Genomic DNA, 17,421 nt, shown 5'->3' on the forward strand with positions numbered 1-17,421 from the left:
ATGAACTTGTGACTTTGAAATTATGTAATCATTTAATCACAATCAAAAAAAAAAAAAAAAAGAACCTCGGGGAAGGGAGGGAGGGAGGGGATGGTAGGGGGAAAACAATGGAGGGGGTAACAATGTTCAAGAGGAAGTGTACTCATAACCTCACTCATGTAACTGTAACCCTCTGTATAGTAGCTTTACAATAAAAAAAAAAAAAAAAAGAACATGACACCAGCATTGCTATGCATATCATAGTGGCTCTTTTCAAAAGAACATGACACCAGCATTGCTATGTATATCATAGTGGCTCTTTTCAAAAGAACATGACACCAGCATTGCTATGTATATCATAGTGGCTCTTTTCACCCTAAGCCTCCTTCTTATTCTTTATATGTTAATGTTGTTGAAATAGTTTTCTGTTTCAGAAGTATATAGTTTCTGAACCATGGTTGCTTCAGTTTTAACTAATCATAAAATTTTGTGTTACAGAAAATTTTTCTTAGCATAATAAAAAAAAAAAAAAGTCAATGAAGTGAGTCTTTACACTCCCTACTCCCCTACCCACCCCATCCCCTCTGATTGCTCCCCCTGGGATGGTAGTGGCTCTTTCTTCATAAATACTCCACAGCATGGTGATGGTGATAATAGCAGTGGCTGCTGACAAAAATTATTGGCTTAGTCCAACTTCAGTTAGACTCCTGAACATTCTACCAGGGCCATCTCTGTACTTCCTGGTGAAATCCACTCTTAGCAAACAGGCCTGTCTACTGTTATCTGTCTATTATTTATCAATATTATCTGATTACCTCCAATAGCTGATCAGTTTCTTATGCTCCACCATCCCCCACATGAGGTCTGGTTACTCCCTTCTGTCTTTCAGAAGATCCCTTTCTTAGGTTAGTGTAGCAAGAATCCCTCTTACTCCTGGTGTTTCCTCTTAGATAATTTTCTATCGTCTACCTCTGCTCTACTCTTTGACTATACATTTCCTGTCCCCTTCCCCCTGCCCCCAACAGCTCAGTCTCTACTCTCCACGGCAAGTTTCTACTACAATGATTTCTATAACTACTGCAATGGGCCAAGCAAAATCTTTCTTACTGGGTTTCATTAAACGTCATTGAGTACACTCTTTTTTCTTGAACACCAGAAAAAAGATTGTGAATTGGTTTGAATCCAGGCATTCACACTTGCTAGGCACCCTTTGAACCACCCAGACCATTTTTCTTTAGCCATTTTGCAGGTGTAGTCTCAAAGTTTTTGCTCAACCTCATACCTCCATATATATATATATAGCTCAGACTGTTGATACATGCTACCAGCTTCAGCTTGTTGAGATGCGGATTTCACTACCTTTTTACCTAGGCTTACCTCAAACTCTGATCTTCCTAAACTCTGTCTCCTAAGTAGCTGAAGCTAAGGCATGAGCCATCAGACCTGTCTGGTTTGGGTATTCTTCAAGCTGATAAATCAATACAGTTCATTCTCCCTTTCCAAATTCAGAGTGAATAAAAGGAATGGGTAAGGAGCTGGGCACTGGTGGCTCACAACTATAATCCTAGCTACTCAGGAGGCTGAGATCTGAGTATCACAGGGCAAAGCCAGCCCAGGCAGGAAAGTCTAAGAGACCCTTCTCTCCAATGAACCACCAGAACACCAAAAGTGGCACCATGGATCAAAATGGTAGAACATTAGCCTTACACAAAAGAGCTCAAGGAGTGTCCAGGCCCTAAGTTCAAGCCCTATGATCGACCAAAAAAAAAAAGTATGGGTGAGATGAAGATAAATATCAGCTCGATTGTTGACTTAAAAAAAATAGATTGAGGGGCTGGTAAGGTGGCTCAGTGGTAGAGCGCTTGTCTTGCATGTGTGAGGCCCTGGGTTCGAATCCTCAGTGCCACATAAGAAAAAAGAAAAAAGCCAGAAGTGGTGTTGTGGCTCAAGTGGTAGAGCGCTAGCCTTGATCTGAAGAGCTGAGGGACAGCGCTCAGGCCCAGAGTTCAGGCCCCACGACCAGACCCCCCCCCAAAAAAAATAGATTGAGTGACACAGCTTAGATGTACCGCCATCTGGGCTTGCCAATTCTTTTCCCCTGGGTTCAATACTTAGTTCCTCAGGTCACAGGTCCAACTGAATATCTTAGGTTTCCAGGTCATGTTCCTCTGTGGAAAAACAAGGAGACTGAAATTATGGCTGAGGTAACACAAAAGAGATGGATATAGGATGCCATTCCTGCCTCCCTGGGGAGGAGGGAGTAAAGGGGAGAGGAAAGGGTAAAGATGCTCCTTGAAACATATAGAATGAAAAACAAGGGTCCTCACTGTAACAATGAGATGTACAAGACACTAGGTGGAAAACAAATTTTACAACATCAGGGAGTGGGGAGGGGGGAGTTGGGGAGGTGGAGAGGGAAGGGATGGTAGGGGGAAAGCAAAGGAGGAGGTAACAATGCTCGATAGGAAATGTACTCATTACCTTACTCATGTAACCTTAACTGCTCTGTATGGTATTTTTACAATTATATATCTATCTATCTATCTATCTATATATATATACACACATATACATATATACATACATATATCTACATATATACATATATAATTGTAAAATTACCATACAGAATGGTCTATATATATTATTTATATATTTTTATATATTATATATTTACATTTATATATAAATATATATATAAAACAAGGGTCCTAAAATGTTATATATGGAGCTGGAAAAAAATAATTCAGTACCATATGATCACTTGTATCAATAGTTATTCTGAATCTCTTTGTTAATGCTTTATTTTGATATTTTTGGACCTATACTCAAAGTTTGCTTTGTCCTCCATGTGTTTACTCCATGCCGGCCTTTGTAGATGGAACTCGGGGCACATGGTTCATGATGTAAAGTTCTGGTCTCTCCTCCAGAGAGTAACTGTCTCTCCTTCTCCCCAACTATGGCTACCCTAGGTGGTTGACACACATGGACCACATCACGAGGCCCCATTGACCTAGAAACCATAGGGTTGGGTCAGTGAGGACCCCAGGAAGGAGACTAGAGAGTGGAAGAGAATAAGGTGCCGGCTTCTGTCCTCCAGCCTCCTTCTGCAAAGTCCACAGAAATGGAGTCCCCAGAGCAAATATCACAGCTCCTGTGTAGCCTTCTTTCCGGATCCTGATCATCATCTTGCTCCTGTCCTTTCAGGTCTAGGGTTGATCACAGGTGTATGCTGGCACGTCAACACCCCTTCTACACCTTCATTACCAAACATGACGGCTATGGTCTGCTGAGAGGCAGACATCTAATGAGTCCAACCCAGCCAATGGAACTGGAAAGTTTATTTTATCTGAGCTCTGGAACATATTAAACATTGCGAGAATTTCCTATTCTTTGAAGGTCAAAGGAGTAATCTCTAGTGCCCTCTTAGCCTAGTATTTCGGGGATGAGACTGTGCTAACAAATGCTTTACATTTTTCTCACGGTAGTCAAGTGTAACTGATCCTGCCTGGAACAACCACTCATGTCCTTTGGCATTTTAAATTACTAGCATGAAATTGGGTACAGAATTTTCTTTTACCATTTTCATCCATTTAGAAGTTGCCACTGGAACAATAAAAACATACATCATAACTAAAATAATTACAACTTAAAGAGAAAACTGAACTGGAGGAATGGCTAAAGTGACAGAGCACTAGCCCTGAACAAAAGCAGAAGGCCCTGAGTTCAAGCCCTGGTATTGGCATGCACACACACACACACACACACACACACACACACACACACATTTGAAAGAGAGAAAGAAAGAAGGAAGGAAGGAAGGAAGGAAGGAAGGAAGGAAGGAAGGAAGGAAGGAAGGAAGGAAAGAAGGAAAGAAGGAAGGAAGGAAGGGGGAAGGAAGGAAGGGGTAAGAAGAAGGAAGAAATAAAGAAGGAAAGAAAGATGGAAGGGATGGAAGGAGGGAGGGAGGGAAGAGGGAGGAAAAAAGAAAGATAAAAGAGGAAAGCTAATTGTGTTTTTATGTAATTATGCCATCAAAACAGAGTATTATTTGTTATACTTGGCTGCTGGAAATCTCTGAGTTACTTTCTGCTGTTTGGGAACATGTGTATCATTTTAGCCTGTGATTTCTTCTGGAGAGTCAGAGGCTCCTAAACTCTTTTGCTGCTACAATATAGATCTATGACTTGAGAGTTACCAATAAGATGTATCTAGAGGAGACTAGGGGATTTCATGCTGCAAAATTGTGAGCACAATGAAAAGCCACTGATGGTTAAACAACTGATTTCTAGAAGCACTATAAGTTTTAAAGGTCATGTTCAATGTCCAGCTTTGAGAAACAAGTTGAATTCTCTATGCTCAGTTGTAATTAATACACAGACATATATATATTCATATATACTCTCCACAGAAACTCTAAAGTGGTTTGAAACTAGTTGCTGTTACTGAATCTACATCATGGAGAGTAGGTGGGGTATTACATTGTTTTAGACTAGATTGAAATTATAATCCCCAGTATCTCAGAAGGAGAGCTCACTTGGAGAAGACTCTTTAAAGAAGCAATTAAAGTTGGAGCCAGTGGCTCACATGTGCCATCCTAGCTATTCAGGAAGCTGAGATCTGAGGATCAAGGTTGTAAGTGGCCTGAGCAGGAAAGTCCATGAGACTACTATCTTCAAGTAACCAGCAAGAAAAAAATAAAAGATGGAAGTGAAGATGTGACTCAACTGGTAGTATGAATGGAAAAAGCTAAGCAAGAGGACTTGAGTTCAAGCCCCATTACCAGCAGGAAGAAAAAGGAGAAAGAGAAGAAGGAGGAGAAGGAGAAGGAGGAGGAGGGGAAGGAGAAGAAGAGGAGGAGAAAGAAAAGAAGAGGAGAAGGGGAAGAAGAGGAAGAGGAGGAGAAAGAGGAGGAGGATGAAGGAATTGAAGTGAAAATTCTATCCAGGGTGGGAAGTTCCTTCATGTGACCATGTCTCATCAGTACCAATGTGTGTAGGGAAGGAGGAATTCACTTTGCCCACCCTTAGTTCTTACATAGGTTCTAGCTAGCTAGGTCTACAAACCAAATTCATATAAGAAAGGTTAACAGAAGAGAAGTCCTTGTGTTTTATTGATTTTACATTGTACACGGAGCTCTCCACACAAGAATACAGTCTGAAGAAATGGTCAAAGCAAGATGTTTTTGGACAAAGCCCAACAAATCTCTGATGAAATGACAGGCCACAAGGATCTCTGGGCCAGGCTGGTAAATCCCTGGGATGTTACTGCAAGTTCTACTGGGAAGGGGAAGATGGCAAAGATGGTGAGTGTACTTATCCAACTTCCTCCAGTCCCCATCACTAGGCTCTGATGATAAAGGATCTTTTCTTGCCTTGTAATAGGGAGAGACTTGTTCAAAGGAATACTCAGGACAGCTACCCTTAGGAAAGGACAGATCAGCTAGCCCTTTCCATATGTACATACAGATTTTCTAGTGTTTTCAACTTGCAATGATCCCTGTACCAGTTTGTCAGAATTTAAGATGGCTCATCCTTAACTCGTTTGGATATTTGATTTTTGTGTGTGTATGTGTGTGTGCACACACGCACACATGCCCACACCAGTACTGGGCTTAAGCTTATTCACTCAAGGCTAGCATTCTGCCACTTGAGCCACACAGCTCCATGTCAGAAGGGGAGGGGGAGAGAGGGGAGGAGAAGGCAAAGCGAAGAGGAAGAGGAAAAGGAAGAGAAGGGAAGGGAAGGGAAGGGAAGGGAAGGGAAGGGAAGGGAAGGGAAGGGAAGGGGAAAGGAAGGGAAATCAAATGAACAATAGGGAGCTTGCATTAAGATTTTAAACCATCCTTGTAAAATCTGCTTTAGGAAGCGAATGAGAGCATAATCGCCACAATTGAAGAGCTGGTCATTTTTAGCAGGAAAATAACAGTATTGAAAGACTCAAATGGAAATCCCCAAATACAACATAATGTTTCAGATAATTGTATAATGCATAAATACAGAAACAAACACGAAGTCTAAAGTAAGAAGAGAGAAGAGCGCCAAGACAAACAGGATTTTGTTTTGAGTCCAAACTGTTAGCCCAGACCTAGAAGAGATAATGCTGGCCTGTAATCTTCAGAAGCACTGGACTTATAATGACAGAGTAAACTGCACAAGTGGAGACAGGATATGAAATCCATTGACAATCATTGTTGCTACAGTTGTTTTATCTTCCCGAACTAGAACTGTGCATTAAAAAGTTCTTTTACTATCCAAAGAAACAACTCATAACTTTAGAATACATGACAATTCTTCCCCCAAAACAGGGGAGGAAAATATAGTTCAAGGTTACTAAAAGAATTCTATCCCTCCATCAGAAAGAATGACTGCCCCTTTTGTTAGGAAATGGAAAGACTTGGAAAAAATTATATTAAATGAAGTAATCCAGGCCCAAAGAAACATAGGTCCCATGGTTTCCCTTATTTGCAATAACTAGTATATGTCTGAGTCAGGCAGAAAAGGTCAGATAAGTTGATGTTAGGGAAATGAACCCTAAGATATATATTCAAATGTGTTTTTTCTTTCATGCGATTGTTTCTAACACATTTATAAGATTATTTCTTTGTTGCTTTGTATGTCCCTCCACCACGGTATAACCCCTGCTTTCACTGTATTTGATGTTGTTATAATTTGTGGAGGGGAAGGGAAAAAACAAATCATTTAAATAGGGATACAGGTGGACCCATTGCAACAATGAGACGTACAAGTTGTTATGTCGAAAACAAACTTTACAATTTTGGTGGTGAGGGGGGAGGAGGGTTGGGTGGGGGGTCGAAAGAGGATGGGATGGGAAGGGAAACAAAGGAGGAGGCTACAATGCTTGATAAGAAATGTACTCATTATCTTGCTCATGTAACTGTAACCCTTCTGTACAGTATTTTCACCATAAAAAAAAAAAAAGAATTCAAAATGTTGGTCATGGAGCTTGAACTCAGGGCTTGGATGCTGTTCCTGAACTCTTTTGCCCAAGGCTAGCACTCTACTACTTTGAGCCACAGCTCTTACTTTCCAGTTTTCTGGTGGTTCATTGGAGACTGGTGTCGTATGGACTTTCTTACTCAGGCTGGCTTCAAACCTCAATACTCAGAACTTAGCCTCCTGAGGAGTTAGGATTAGAGTTGTAAGCCTGGAGGTTGGTGAGAATGTTGATACAGCTCAGCCATGGGGAAGGATTTTATTAGCACCTAATCTAGTGACCTGAAGAAATCTGACACTTGTGTTCTAACTTGGTCAGTGGGACACCTAAAACCCAAGCCTTTATCCTGCTATTTGGCTCCCGGCCACTGGCACTGGTAGAAGTGACTAGAGAGTTCATATACAGGTGTGCTTCAAAATGTCCTCAGTGATAGCTAAGCATCGAGAAGTACACAGTGCTACACTGACCACTCTTAGGCCTCTTTAAACTTCTTGATTTTTTTTTTGGTACAGCAGATGAAATCCCAGTTGCTTGGCAAGTGCTTTGTCCCAGAGCTACATCCCAGCCCATAATTTTTTATGCCACTTTTCCTTGTAATGAATGCATATATTGTTGCATGCATGGGAACACTTTTAAGATTGGGAATATGCCTATTACTTTATTATGCACTTATTGCTTTTCCTTAAGACATTGTTTTTATTAAATTTATTTTATTTTAGGCCAATCCTGGAGCTTGAATTCAGGGCCTCATGTCGCTTAGCTTTTTTTATCTATTAAAGCTGGCACTCTTCCACTTAAGACACATCTCCATTTCAATAGTTTTTGTTTTTTTGTTTGATAATTTAATTAGAGAAAAGAGTCATGCAGACTTTCCTGCCCTGGCTGGCTTTGAATCGTGATCCTCAGATCTCAGCCTCCTGAGTAGCTACGATTATGGGTGTGAGTCACTCATGCTTGGTAAATTTATTTTTCTTCTAATCTTTAAACAGCTGTACAAAGAAGTTCTATTTCTTAAGACGTTTATAATGTCCAGGATATATATCTTCCACTGGAGCCACAGGGTAATGAAGTCTACTACCCAGGCCAGGTAGTGTTGTTCATCTCTTCCTTGGAGTGAACTTGCTCATCTGATGATTTCTCAGCTGACAATCAACTGAGGCTCAGGGTGGCTAGAGCACTATTATCAGGGCTTTGCCTTAAACAAGGCTTCTTCATCATGATTTGCCCTGAGACTCTGAAGGATGTGCAAAGAGCCTGAGAACTCAGGAGAGGGCTCCAGGAAGCAGACAAAGAGGTCAGAAAGGTTGCTTTCTGGGCACCAATGGTTCATGACTGTCATCTTAGAAACTCAGGAGGCTGAGATCTGGAGGATCAAAGCTTGAAGCCAGCCTGGACAGAAAAGTCCTTGAGACTTTTGTTGGAGGCATGGCTTCAGTGGTAGAGCACTAACAAAACCAGTCTTGTACCCTACATCCTTTTGTGCTTTCTCCCCAACTTCCTGCCAAAAAGGACTTTTGAAGCTGGATATATAGCATTTCAAATCTCTGCCAGATGAAATACATCTATAGATTCCACATTTTCAAAGAGGATGCCACTTCAAAGCTGGAAAATTGATGTAAATGCGTCATTTTTTGTTGATTCTGGCTTTATTCTATCATTAATCTGTGATCCATGTGTTTTTCTCTGGTATGGGGGCATCACCCACAACTTCATGTCCCCGGCCTTGTTACACCTCACAGACTCTCATATTAACATAAATCAGTCTACACATTACTTAAAATGGTGTCTATTCATTTGTCTCCCTGAAGTCTCACAGTTTCTTGGCGAGTTAATTCACCTGAAGGAAACCTTCCCTGAGCATCTGCCTGAGGAGACAGAAACATGCGCATGGCTATTCGCAGATTGTGTGTGTGTGGGGGGGGGGGGGGGTATGGTGTGGCTTGCCTTGTGTTACTCTGGTCAATAAAAGCAAAACCTAAATGTCTTGATACTCAGTTTTTAGACCCCAGGTCCAAAGTCCAGGAGTCCCAAGTTAGGTCTAACTACTCACCCCCGAAATGCCAAATAAAGGGATACAGCAAAGGGCAGAGAAAGATACATTGCATGGCAGCCATGGGAAGGCAGCCCTTAGTACCTCTTCAGCCGTCTTCAGAATACAAGCATTGGCTTCGGGTTAAGTAGGGAGAATTGGAAGCAGACCATGAGGAAGGTGTGCAGAGTTAAAACAAGTCACAAGTGTGATCATCAGCTTTGTCCTTGGAGGAGTTTGGGGGATGTTATGACTTTATTACTAGAGCAGAACAAGAACAAGATGTCTCCTGAGTTTTGGGGTACTGTCGCTTTGAAAATGATAGGAAAAAGACATTTTGTGTCTAAGGATCAGTTCACCTTCCACACAAGATGCTTAGCTCTGAATCTTCTCTTTCTTGGGGCCCAAGGTAGATTGCAAATGTACTGCAGCAGAGAATAGCTGATCAGATCAAAGGGCACCAATACAGAGTTGGGGTGACTGTTAGTTAATTCACAGTATCATTTAGGTTGCCTCTTCTAATCCCTGACCAGAGTATTTTGCTTATAGATAAAAATATATCTCTCCTGAGCCTCCATCCACAGAGCCTTCAGGTAGAAAGATCCAAATGAGCCCAAAGAGAACGATTCCTACATTAAATAGAGGAACTAGTTCTTTCCTTGCTCTGGATCCTGCACTGGGCCTGGCCATCAGCCAGAACACCAGGCTAGTAAGAGGAGAGCAGGTGAGGTCTCCACTCTAGAGAGTGGAATCCTTTGATCCCGGGGGAGACCACACTCTTCATTTTCATCAGCATAAGACCAGGTCTGGAAGCAGAAGGAGGTGCACCTAATTCATCATGCTTGTAGGTCCCCACAATACGACCCTCTGACAGGCAGAACATTGGCAAGTGAAAGAAATGGTCATCACAGAACGCTCATGAATTGCAAATGTCTCTTCATTAAAGGGAGAGATTTTGCTTGGCACCATCTGTTTGATATAACCAGGCCTACATCCTCAGGCTAGGAACATCTGCTGCTTTAATAATACTACCTCTTAATTAAAGCCCCAACCAAAAGGCAGTAGCTATAACCATGACCCTCGCCCTATCGGGGTTTAGCCAGATAGACCGCAGAATGGACCAGCCTGAGTTCAGCATGTAGGAGAGCACACAGGTGTGCTGTTCACCCCATAGCCCAGCTCCCTGCTGAGAGAAAGCAAATTCGGGTCCATGGAGCCCTGCATCCCTTTGACCTGATGCACCATTTTAAAGGCACTTTGTCTTGCCATTTAATTGATTGTCCACCGGTTTGGCCTCTCCGACCGGTGTCCTTTAAAGCTACTCTACCCTGCAGCATCTTGCTCAAGTAGTTAATGACCTATCAATAAACTAACCCACAAGAGGAGCTGCTACTTCAGAAGACCCCACTACCAGTTCTTTTGTACCACAAGGAATTCTTTTATAATACCGTTTCCTTAATGTTTCCTAAGTTCAGATTTTTATGTCAGTTTTTCCACGCATGATCGAAGAGATGAGGTATGGAAATATTCCAATGTGTATCCAGTAAAGTGTTAACAACTACTAGGGATCACTCTTATTTCTCAATTTGGGGTGGACCCATATTAGTTTGAACTGAGGTTTTCTCTCTCTCTCTCTCTCTATATATATATATATGTGTGTGTGTGTGTGTGTGTGTGTGTGTGTATGTACATATGTATGTATTTATGTATCTTTTTCCCTTACAATGCCCTCCAATCTCACCAGCCTGTAACATTGCAAGAGCCTACACGTGTATGTGTATGTTTGTGTGTGTGTGTGTTTATTTTGTTTCTCCTGAAGTTGTCTCATACTGACTTCTATATGTCAGGAAGCTGCCACAGTGATTAAGTAAAACAAAATTAATCATTACTTAAGGTTTGTTCATGAAACATTCTCTCTCTCTTTCTCTCTCTCTCTCTCTCTCTCTGACAATACTTATGTTTGATCTCAGAGTCCTTCACTTACTCAGCTTTCTTGCTTGTACAGCTGGTGCTCTACCATTTGAGCCACACTGTCCAGCTTGCTTGCCTGCTTGCTTGCTTTCTCTTTCTTTTCTTTTCTCCCTTCCTTCCTTCCTTCCTTCCTTCTTTCCTTCCTTCCTTCCTTCCTTCCTTCCTTCCTTCCTTCCTTCCTTCCTTCCTTCCTTCTTTCCTTCCTTCCTTCCTTTCTTCCTTCCTTCTTTCTTCCCTTTCTTTCCTTTTCTTTCTTTCTCTCTTCTGCTGGTTCTTTTAGAGATAAAATCTCACAGACTGTCCAGGCTGGCTTTGAGTCACAATCTTTCAGATCTTAGCCTCCTGAGTAAGCTAGGATCCTAAGCATGAGCCACCAGTGACCAACTAACAAATTACCAATGCAGTAGGATGGGGAGGTAGAAGCTATCAGGACTGGTTAGAAAGGGAGCCTGCCCCTCACATTTCACCTACAGTGTTATTCCACTGTCCTTTCTGCTCTGTACCCTGTGCAGGAACAAAAAGAGATCTTTTCTAGTACTATGCTCTTGGAACTTCCTAGATCCCAGAATGGAGAGCCAAAACAAATTTCTTTCTTTTATAAACCACCCAGCCTTTGTTATTCGGGTATAGTAACAGAAAATGAACCAAGACAGCTTTGTGTGCATGGAAAGTTCTCGGTCATTGGGAATTTGTGTAGGGGAATAGGAGAAAATGAATACTACTTTCCAATAGCCTGGGAAAGAGAAGACTTTCCTGTGCTGTTCAGCTCCTTCACTAGAGGGAAAGAATGAATGGAAGCCTGAATGAATGAATGTAAAACCCAAGACAGCAATAAGGACCTCCTTAAAGTGTTAAGAGAGCCCCAAGGGTCCTGAGAGATGATATTTCTACATCTTCATTGGACAGTCTGAAAACCCAAATACATCCTAAGATTCTGTGTAATTAGGTCAGGAAAGGGTGCAACATCCATAAATAATTAAGAATTCTTTAAAATATTTATCCAAAGAATCATTCAAAGATCCAACCAATTTATTCATAAGTATTTTTCTAAAAGAAAGGAAATTCAAGCCAGTCTCTGACAAGATTGGTATATGAAAGTTCATGGCAGCTTTTTCTTTGTGACAGTTTCAATAGAAGCAATTGCAGTACTTATTAACAGATAAATGGATGGAAAACACTCTGTGATCAATCAGCTATTGAGCTGTGGGTGGGATATGGCCCAACTGGTCGAGCTCCTGCTCAGGAAGCAGGAATCCTGGAGTTCAAACCCCAGGACCTTTCTCAAAATTAAAATTATATTCAGAAGCCTGGTGCTGGTAACTCACATTTGTAATCCTAGCTACTCAGGAAGCTGAGATCTGGAGAATCATGGTTTGAAGCTAGCTTGGCAGAAAAGCTCACTAGACTGTCCCCAAAATAATCAGTGAAAGAAAAGTTGAAGACACATTCAAGTGGTAGAGTGCCAGCCCACCAAGCACAAAGCCCTGAATTCAAATCCCAGTACTGCCAAATAGATATCTTTTGAAAAGTAAGTAAACTATTGATATATTCAGAAATTTATTTTCAAAACTATACAGTGAGCTGGGCATTGAGGGGTTCACGCCTATAATCCTAGCTACTTAGGAGACTGAGATCTGAAGATTGTGATTCATAACCAATTTCATTAGGAAATCTCATGAGATTTATCTCCAATCAATCACCAAAAAGCCTGAAGCATTGATGTGGCTCAAATGGTAGAGCCTTTAGAGAACACAGGCCTTGAGTTCAAGTCCTAGTGCCCTCACGCACACATACACACACACACACACACACACACATACAAAATATATGTGTGTGAAAATAGAATATATGTAAACACATGTATATATAATATCAATGATATTGATATTGCATGGTATATATTAATAATAGAATATTAAATATTAGACATTTTATATAGAGATAAAATTAATTTTAAATGAATTTTATTTAATCTTTGAATGATTGAGTCCTGCCTTATTCCCCAGGATCAAACAAAATACAAGGTGCGTGCTCACATGCTTGTCCACAGACAGGTCATTCTGACCTTGGCCCCCAGGAGATACTAGCCCCCATACCCAGCTTCCACTGTGGGCCAAGGACATCACCCTTGATCCCAAGGAAACCATAGCCCATTTTTTTTAAATTCTCTGCTTCCTTGTTAAGCTCTATATAAGCCCACCCCAAAATCCAGTCCTTCCCACAACCTCCAAACCCATGGGAAGGTCTGTGCCGTTCACTCTTCCTCAAAAAACAGTCCTCACCTGTTGACTATTGAGTCAGACCTATTCCTTTCCTGTTCTCCTCCATTTTCCCAACAATCTGATATGTCTAAAATAACTTCAACATACAACACATAAATAAAAATTATCTAAATTAAATGTCAGTTAATTGAATGTCAATTGAATTATAACTTGATTTTATATATATATATATATATATATATATATATATATAACTTAATTGAATTATAACTTAATTATAACTAAACTAAGCCACTCACAGGAGGCATTATTCTGCCCCACTTGGCTAGCGGCTACTGAGTGTTCACTCGAAAGTTCTTTGGTTATCTTCAGATGCTCCACCATCTGTATTTACACACACACACACATACACACACACACACACACACAGACAAAGAAAGGTCAACTAATTCCTTCAAGTGCACGTACCCCACCTACAACAGATGACCACAGTTTCCATATATAGAAGCAAAAAGGGAGGCAGCCATCTCTGTTCTCCTGTCCAGGTCTTAACACTTCATTTTTAGAAAGAGATTGCAAGTGGCATTTGGGGAACAGCTGGGTATATTCGACTGGGCCTCCTTCTCTGGCCCTCTCCTCCCTCCCCAATGGAAGCCACTCAAGTTCCAGGAGAAGTCATTTAGTTTTAGCATGTCAGATTCTCTCAGCTCCATCTTCAGGGACTTCACAGCACTCCCTGCAATCCTACCTCTCATTCCAGTGGAGTTCCTGAAGAAGTACCCCTGACCCCAGTACCTCCACCTCATTCTCTTACCAACTCTGCGTTTTTTGTATTGTTGTTGTCTTTGGTTGTGGAGCTTGAATTCAGAACCTAGGTGCTGTCCCTGAGCTCTTTTGTTCAAGACTAGTGCTTTGAGCCATAGCTCCACTTCCAGCTTTTCTGATCATTCATTGGAGATAAGAGTCTCATGGACTTTCTTTCGTGAGCTGGCTTCAAATCATGATCCTCAGATCTCAATCTCCTGAGTAGCTAGGATTATAGGCGTGAGCCACCAGTGACTGGCTGACTCTACATTCTTCTAACCAGTGTGGATCTCTGAAAATGTCCTCCCATCCAAAGCTGAGAGAAAATAACAGAAGAGTGTGTGAGACAAAGAACGAGGCCCATGGAAAAGAAATGTGTTTGTAAGCAATAAAGATTTCTTTTGTGGGGTAAAAAGTAAGAATGATATTTTTAAGAGAAATTCACTAACTAGAGACTCAGTTAATGTTTGACTTAGCCCAGCACCCAAGAATTTAAGTCTTTTCTTATTCAGAGTTGTGCTCATCTGTTTAGTTTGTATTCCATAGGTTGGTTACAAGGTTAATATTGTCATACACACATCTGGAGATCTTTTATCCTCACTTTTCCTTCTCCATTAAAAAAAAAAAATTGCATTGGTGCCTCACGTCTATAACCCTAGCTACTCAGGAGGCTCTTAATTTGAAGCCAGCCCAGGCAGGAAAGTCCATGAGACTATCATCTCCAGTTGATCACCAAAAAAGTCAAAAGTGGAACTGTGGCTCAAGTGGTAGAGTGCTAGTTTTGAGCTGGAAAGAAAAAAAAAAAAAGCTCAAAAACAGCACATCAAGGCCCTGAGTTCAAGCCCCAAGACCAGCGCACAAATATTTTTCTGGTGTTCCTCAAAGTGAATCAAAGAGCTGGACGCTGACTGCTCATGCCTGTAATCTTAGTGGATTGCAGTTCTCTAACTCAATAGCAGAAAGGCAGAAGTAGAGCTGAGGCTCAAGTTGTAGAGTGCCAGCCCTGAACAAAAAGGCAAAGAGACTAAGGGACCACACCTAGGATCTGAGTTCAAACCCCATTACTGACACAAAAAATATATATATAATCAAAGTAGATCAAAATTCATTGTTTGCTGCCTTGGTCATGGGGCCTGTCTTGGCAGCTTGGATTTCTAAGGCATGTTCTTCTGTAACTGACATGGGAGCCTTTGCCTACACTTTGTTACCATTCTCCCTCCATGCCTCTTCCCATTCCACCCCCTCAACGTTGGGAGATGGTTTCCCACTTCCCCCTGACACTAGATGATAGAAACATACAGGACACAGCTTGGAGAAGCCCATGGAGGAGGAAGACAACAATAACTGAAAGATAAGATCCATGTGACTTATCTAATTCAAGCACATTCCCGAACAACCAAACCCACTCCTTGCCTGCCCTAATGGAACCTAAGATTCTTTAGTTCTCACAGAACCCTAGAAATGCCTATCTTCTGAACAACCTCTCCTTCCTTTAGAGTTGTCAATTCCACCCTTTCTACTGACTCAACTCTTTCCATTCAGATTCCTACCACAGGGGACTGGGTTGAGCAGAACGAGCATACTGCTTCAGAAGAACTACCGGATGCAAGTGGCTCACGCCTGTAATCCTAGCTACTCAGGTGGCTGAGATCTGAGGGTCATGGTGAGAGAGGTCATGAAGTTTCCCTACCAGTGGTAATAGAGTGATGAGCATTCTCCACAGCCATGTGGACTTGAATAGGAAGATGATATGGATGCAACCATGGCCTTCCTGCTAACACATGAGTTGTTTCACAGTGCCATAAATCCCTGAATTATAATTATTTAGATGCATAGATCATATCCTATTTCCTGGCCGATTTAGTGGATCAGAAAAATCAACAAAATGGATCCAGAGGTTGGTACTGCATTGAGGGACAATAAGAGAAAACACAATTTTGGAGCAGAAATACTTAAACCCTGAGAACATCATTAAATAAAAATAGGCCACCGGGCACCTGTGGCTCACACCTGTAATCCTAGCTACTCAGGAGGCTGAGATCTGAGGAACTCGGTTCAAAGCCAGCCCTGGCAGGAAAGTCCATGGACTCTCATCTCCAATAAACCACTCAGAAAACCAGAAGTGATGCTGTGGCTCAAGTGGTAGAGCCCTAGCCTTGAGCTGAAGAGCTGAGGGACAGCACCCAAGCCCAGAGTTCAAGCCCCACAAATGATCCAAAAAGGTCAGAATAGGCCTCCTTGCCAGCCAAGATATTCTGTTTATTTGATAGCAGCATTATGGCTGGAACTGAGAACCTCTCCACTTGCCAGGCTGGTGTTCTACCATGAGCCATGCCTCCAGCCTTGCTTTACACTGGAGATTTTTGAGATAGAAGCTAGCAAACTTTTCTGCCTACCTGACCTCAAAAAAGATATCCTCCAGGCTGATCTTAGCTTCCTGAGTAGCTAGGATTACAAGACAGCTACCCACGCCTGGCTTTGCGGGTCATCTTGTGGCCCAAGACAGTCTGTGGGTACAATTGAAGCATTGCTGGTTCCCCTTAATTACACCAATTCACTCCAATGATTTATAGGTTATCTTCAACCAACTTATAAGCACCTTTAACGAGGAATTGTTAAATGAGTATATAAATTATCACTAACTTCCAATCTCTTGTGCTGTTGACTGCACTCAACCCTCAGCTGACTAGGTTGTCATGATAGCACATTGGATAACATGAATGATTTGTGAGCAAGTCATGTAATGTGGGGGGAAGGGCTGGGGTGAGTTAATATGATTTATATGCAATATAATGTTTTTCAATTTATGTGATTGCATCTGCAGTTGTCATCAACCTACAAACGCAAGGCAGAGCCAGTAGAAACAAAGAAAAAGATTAAGTCTTGAATGAAAGAGTTATTTAGTCCCCAACAACAAAGTAGAACGAGTGAAACACAGCAACATGCTTCAGACATATCAGAGACTGGCTGGCTCTCTGTCACCATCATGTCATTTAACACTCATCTCTGGGATACTGATACTGGGATGATCCTGAACATGAAGCAGTTGCACCGTTCGTAAATGAGAGAGCTGTGATTCGAACTCCTGGCTCTCACCTCCACTTCACCTACGGTAGCTGCCTGAGTCCATGCAGCTGTTTGTAGAAAGTTAGATCCATGTCAAAAATCAGCTAATTCAAGATTCTATTTTTTAAAAAGCCAAGTAGTCACCATAGCTTGGACTGTGGAGACAGTGACAGGATTAAAGCTATGACCCCAGGCATGGCACTTTCCTACGATCCCAAGAACAGCTAAGAAGCTTGTTCACTTTCCTCCCTAGACAAGTCTCTGACTGCTGTTCTTCAAGGGGTGAGAGGTGACCTTCCTGTTCCTCACTCTACCATGAGAAAAGCTGTCTTTTCTGTCCAACTGTGCTGATTATGTGTTCCTGCTTTAGCCTAGTGGCTTGACTCTAATTAA

At 41.7% G+C, this 17,421-nt stretch overlaps 1 long non-coding RNA gene across 1 annotated transcript in view; it reads right to left on the reverse strand.

Annotated features, from left to right (window-relative positions):
- Positions 1 to 7,806: 7,806 nt before the first annotated feature.
- The window catches only part of LOC122117617, a 12,032-nt gene continuing 2,417 nt past the window's right edge, over positions 7,807 to 17,421 (reverse strand). Inside the window, exons 2-3 of the long non-coding RNA XR_006149214.1 lie at positions 14,617 to 14,621; positions 7,807 to 7,889 (exon numbers count right to left, since the gene is read on the reverse strand). This is a non-coding gene — a long non-coding RNA (uncharacterized LOC122117617). The remainder of the gene's footprint in view (positions 7,890 to 14,616; positions 14,622 to 17,421) is intronic.

Source organism: Dipodomys spectabilis, unplaced genomic scaffold (assembly GCF_019054845.1).
Source record: "Dipodomys spectabilis isolate Male_0828 unplaced genomic scaffold, ASM1905484v1 ptg000004l, whole genome shotgun sequence".
NCBI lineage: Eukaryota > Metazoa > Chordata > Mammalia > Rodentia > Heteromyidae > Dipodomys > Dipodomys spectabilis.